This window comes from Telopea speciosissima, chromosome 6, assembly GCF_018873765.1.
Source record: "Telopea speciosissima isolate NSW1024214 ecotype Mountain lineage chromosome 6, Tspe_v1, whole genome shotgun sequence".
Classification (NCBI taxonomy): Eukaryota; Viridiplantae; Streptophyta; class Magnoliopsida; order Proteales; family Proteaceae; genus Telopea; species Telopea speciosissima.
The window spans coordinates 11,536,366-11,542,365 of NC_057921.1; positions in this window are offsets into that span (position 1 = coordinate 11,536,366).

Consider the following 6,000-nt stretch of genomic DNA (forward strand, 5'->3'; position numbering starts at 1 on the left):
TGATAGGTTAGATGCTCATGTGTTAGGACGCCAATTTAATCCCTTAATTTTGTTAGATGCTTATGAGTTAGGATGCATTAATTTTTATTAATTTAATTAGTTTAATTTAACACTTTAATTTGATTCACTTTGCATTACTTTTAAGTTAGTTAAATAGAATGGCGTATATCTCCTCGTGTTCGACCCGTAGCTACGATTGACCCGTACGCTTGCGGTATTATTTTAACTCAAACAAGTTTTTGGCGCCGTTGCCGGAGAGATTATTGACCACTTTATTTTTTTGATTTTTAAGTAATTCGAAGTGCTTTAGTTTCTTCTCTTTCTCCTCTTTCTTTTTAAAAAAAAATAAAAAATTTTGAAAACCTCCTCTTGTTTCTTTTCTGTTTCAATAGTGTGCGCCCAATCTAAAGTCCTTCATATGCCCAAACCCAGCCAATCTTGGTGCCCCTTGATTCGTTGGGTGGTTTGGATTGGCATGTGACTTATCTTTGGAGGTGACCACGCTTGATAACAGGAAAGCGACATAGTGAGAGCATTGGAAACATAAACGTATAGTAGTCCTCCACCCTACATCAGAATCCATTTGGAGTCGTCCGTAGGTGGCTCGTGAAGACTATACGGGTTCCCTTGCTGTCAACCTATATGGCAACCTTATAGCTTTGGAACCATTATTTCAATTTCTGAGGGATAGATGCACTATCTACCTTGGGCTCCCTCTTGTTTTTAGTATTTTTTTTTCTAATATTTTATTTTTTTTTAAACTTTTTTTTATGGGAGACCTCAATTTGGGATAGGTGGTTAATTTAGAATAATGGGAGATACACTTCCTTATAAGACTTTAGGGGAAAGATGGACCTATGCTAAGGTAACCATGATTTTGGAGGAAATGTTTAAACAGGTTAGGAAAGCCAAAAGTAGTAAGATAGAGAACAATTTTGCATCACCCTAGTACAATTTTGCTCCCCAACCCAACTATGGGCTTTCGGGAAATTTTGATTGGTCACTTCCCCAGACAATCAATGTTATGGAAGGATGCCCTAATCTTTATGGGGGTAGCTATGGTGATGAGAATGTGAGCCCTCAATTTCAATACAATTCTTTTGGCACTTATAATCAGGGGTGGAGTGATCATCCCAATTTCTTGTGGGATCAATGGAATAACCAAGCTGGACCAACCAATTTCCAATATCATGGTCAGTTTGGTCCTCCAATGCCCAACCCTCCATTAAATCTCAATGGGCCACCTCTCCTTGAACCATATCACCAACCCCTTGAGTTTCAAAACATGGGTGAGGAGGCCAGACTGAATGAGCTTGAGAAATACATAGACCTTCTCACAACAAGCCAAAATACCATGGAGAAGCAACTCTCTCAACTGATAACCATGGTGCAAGAGGAGGAAATGGGTACATTACCTAGTCAGCCTGAACCGCCCCATCCCCAGTTTAATGATATTGAAAGTCCACCACCCCAATTTGAGGTTAATGAGAGTCATTCCCAACAAGCTGCTTTTCATGATGATTTATTTGTTGAGATTGAGTCTCCTCAGGATATTAGTGAAGCGAGATTTGATGAGTTACCTGGGGAAGTCCAACTTTTTCTTGAAATTTTTGATTTTAGTGAGCCTAGTGTTTTTATTGATTTAGAATCAGATTTTTATGATTGCATAGAAGCCCAAGAAATTCGATCTCCCGCTCTCTCTTTGGAAAACTTAGATAATTGTCATTTTGAGGATTTCATTGTCTCACATGTTGATTTGTCCAAACCTCCTAGGTTTGACGATTTTATTGAGGAGGACAATGTTAGTCATAATGCCTTTCAAGCATATTTCCATGATCCTTATTTGGTAAACCAAGTTATGCAAAGAGCAGATAGTTGTATTGCTAGGATTGATTTGAGTAAACCTCCAATTTTTTATGATTATTTAGATGAGGTTATTCATAATCCTTTTTATGCTTATTGTGATCCATTTTTTATTGGTTTTTCAAAGAATGATAGGTGTTCTACATTGCAAACGGGAGAGGAGGGACAGATTTATGGCCTGAGTTTTAATGCCTTCATTTTCCACTGTCCCATGAGGATAGATTTTTCTATTGGATATTTCTCAGTTGTGCTTAACTTCCATATTATTTCTCGCTTTACTAAAATTCATGGTCGAGTGTTTTCTGGGTCTGAAGCTATTTCTCCATTTACTGGCCATGGATTGAGATTTCTGTTGTTGCTCCTAGCACTTTTTGTAGAGCTCATGACTCTTCATGATCCTCGTTATTGATTATATCCGGTAAGCCCCTTCATCTCCTCCCTTGTCATTATTCTTTTTTTTATGCATGCATTGAGGACACTGCATGAATTAAGTGTGGGGGGGATGTTGGACTTAATTGGTGAATTTTGATTGTGATAATAATTTGGTCTTGTGCATATGTCTCTTTGATTGCAAAGCGAGAGAAAGAGGGAATTAGGTGTCCTAGCATGCGAAATAATAAAAAATCCCTTTTTAAGGACGGTAATTGGTTTGTATCTGGTGAGAGGGATTGAATTGGAAAATATGAGCAATATTTCATTTGATGGCTAGATTCCTCTATGTGTTTTATGGACCCTTTGACCTTTTGGCTAGTAGTTGAGACCAATTTATTTGTGGCAAAGCAAGGCATGAAAGTGAAAGTGAATGAAAAAAAAAAAAAAAAAAACAAGGAACAGAAAAGAAAAGTGAAATTCCTTGGGACTAGACAGGGCATTGTGCCTCATGAAGCAGGGTGACTTGATCGAAATTCCTTGGAAGGAAACTCAAAAAAAAAAACTCTTGCATCAATGTCTCAATGTCTTATGGATATATGCAAAAAATGAAGCTACCAAGTATTTGGGTGTCTGGTGTATGCTCCACTATGTCATTCAGAGAACAGTAGTGGAGTAGAAATAGAGTTTGTGGTTGAGAAAAAAAAAAAACTTTTGCCTTAATGCCTGAAAAAAAAGAAAGTATGGTCAACAATACTCAATGCCTAAGTCTTTGGTTCCATCGATGCTATGGGGGGTTTACTTGAAGGTGAGTAGTGTTCAGAAAATATGAGGAGATCCCTTGAACTTGATCCATGCTTGTTACTTGAATTGATGTGGGGTGATAAAATTCAAGTGTGGAGGAACCTTTGGCTCCATGATCTTTAATTGAACACTTTTTGGGATTATGTGCACAGTCCTACTTATGCAATGATTAAAATTTACATCATTCATTTACAATTGAATTTTGGGTGTATATTCACTACAAACACTCACGAGACACAACTCGTCCACTAGGGGTAACCTATGGGTTTAAAGGCTTGTTGCACATGCTAAGTGCAACCGTGATTCCTACGAAAATGAGTTAGGATTTTTTGCATTCTAGGTTAGTTTTTCTTTTGCTTTACTTGAGGACAAGTAACGTTCAAGTGTGGGGGAATCTGATGAGCACATTTATGTGTGAAATCTTAGGGCATAAAGCATATATTTTACCACATTGGGCAGAGTTACTCGGTGCTTTCTTGTGCTTTTCAGGGTTTAGGTGAATTCTTGTGAAATGGAGGAGATGATGCTAAGGAAATGTTTTTAAGCTGTTTAAAGGTGTTAATGGCTTGGATACGTAGCCCATCGAGTCAGCTTTGTAACGGTTCAAATGGCACTTGATTCCGAGTTGAAACGAAGAATTACGGCCGTTTCCGTAACGAAGCACGAAAATGGTCTATAGGAGTTTATTTGTAATTATTGACAGTCGGCTGGGGACAAAGTGAAGCGAAAGTTCAGATTTTAGGGGCCTTAATGCAATTATTAGAAGTTATATTTCTTGTACCCGAAAGATTCCATTTGGAGGGCTCTGGACAGTCCAACTTCAACTTGAGATATCTGGGCTCCCGAACTCCAAATTAGACAAAATTTGGGTCTATTTTGGGTGATTTTTCGCAAGGAATACAATGGTGAGGCTTATATAAGCACCCATGCTCCACGTTTTCTGAAGGACAGAATGGATATTTTATTTATTCTTGAAGGAATCCTAGTCATCACCCTTACTCTCTCTCTCCTCCAACTTCTCAAGGGCATTTCTGGAATTCTACTTGGGATAGATTTATTTTGAAAGATATTCTCTCACCTATGGAAAGTTGAAAAATCAAAGATGCTTTGATTTTATTGCTTGGAGAAGATATCTACAAAGAAAAGGAAGCACTTGTTAGAATTGGAAGTTTACTTTTCTAGAAATAGAAGGTCTATGTAAACAATCTTCTCTTCTTCTTCTTTCTATTTTTTTCTTTTTTCTTAAGATTCAAGGCATTGTAAAAGAGGAAGGAGAAGAGAATATTCTCTTTTCTTAGGAAATATTTCTCCTACACTTCCCTCTTCTCTCTTCTCCTCTCTTCCCCTTATAAATACCCCTTGCCCTCTGGGTTGTAAGAAGTGAGTTTTTTAGTTAGTTTCTAGTTCAATTTTAATTCAGTTTTTTAGTGTAATTTTAACTTCATTCACTTAGTGAAATTTTCTCTTCTTTTCCTATTTTTGGCTTAAGTTCTTAGTTTTGATTTCAAGTTGTTAGTTTTGATTTCATAAGACTAGTTTAATGGTTGTAATAGTTTTAGTTTAAAACTTCTTAGTCTAAGTTCCTATGTTGATGACAAGACATGGAGAGTTAGAAGAGGAAGCCATGGTGAGTTTATTCAAGTATTCAAGCACATCAAGGTATCTCATTCTCTAAACCCTTAATCTCAATCTCCCTCCCTCTATCTCTCTCTATCTTCTTCTTCTTCTTCTTCTCCCTCTATTTCTTTTATTTTTTTTTATATGGTTGTGGTTTGTGGATACACTTTTATTCCCTTATTCCTTTTTATGTGGTTGTTATGTGTGGCTGTATTTTTATTCCTTTTAATTTGCGTTAGTCTGATAGGTTAGATGCTCATGTGTTAGGACGCCAATTTAATCCCTTAATTTTGTTAGATGCTTATGAGTTAGGATGCATTAATTTTTATTAATTTAATTAGTTTAATTTAACACTTTAATTTGTTTCACTTTGCATTACTTTTAAGTTAGTTAAATAGAGTGGCGTATATCTCCTCGTGTTTAACCCATAGCTACGATTGACCCGTATGCTTGCGGTATTATTTTAACTCAAACAGTAGTCAACACAACGGGTGTCCTAGTGAAGGGAAGGTCAGTAATCATAAAAAAATCAAGAGTAATGATTACCTCCCCTGCAGGCACATGGATAGTATAGGTCGATGGCCATCAGCAATCTGCTAAGGCTCAAACGATCGGAGTATCAAACTTTGGGGCAACTACTTTGGCCGCTCAACTAAGCCTAGTGCAATCTACCCTCTCCCTTATAGCAGGATGAAGCTGCAAATACCACGACTGAATATCATCCGTACGATAGTACTTCTTATAATGAGGGGCATAGAGATCCTACCAAAAGAATAGCTGAAATGAAAAAATGAATCAAGCATATGCTATGAAAGAGAAAGAAAGCAAGAGTCACTTACATCTATGAGACCTTGACCCCAGATAATGCAGCACTTGTGATGGGTAGTATCCATCACCATGGAACCGGTGTACCACTCCGCGCACATGTCTCCCACCGTCCCTAAGGAAGGGCTCCCAAACAGAGCTTTCTTTGCGAACATGATGAAGAAAGAAAGTAAGAAAAACACAAGGAAAAAGAAATGCAAGAGAGAAAAAGGAAAAGGAGGAGAGAGGGCAGAGCTCCAAGGAGGGAAACCCAAAAGAGAGAGGAGAGGAAGTTAGGAAGAGGAGACCCCCTCCTCTCTTTATAGCCAAAGCCAAGTGGGCACGCTTGGCGATGCCACGTGGTAGCAACGTGTGTGGCAGCACTGTGGCCCTGCACGGTGACACTGCACATGCCAAACGACCCCACACGGTGGGGCCACGCAGGTCCGCACGAAAAAAAAGAAACCAAAATTGGGACCTCTGTGCCATGTTCCCTTGGACCATTTTCTCCATACCCTAAACTTTGTCTTTTCGAAAACATCC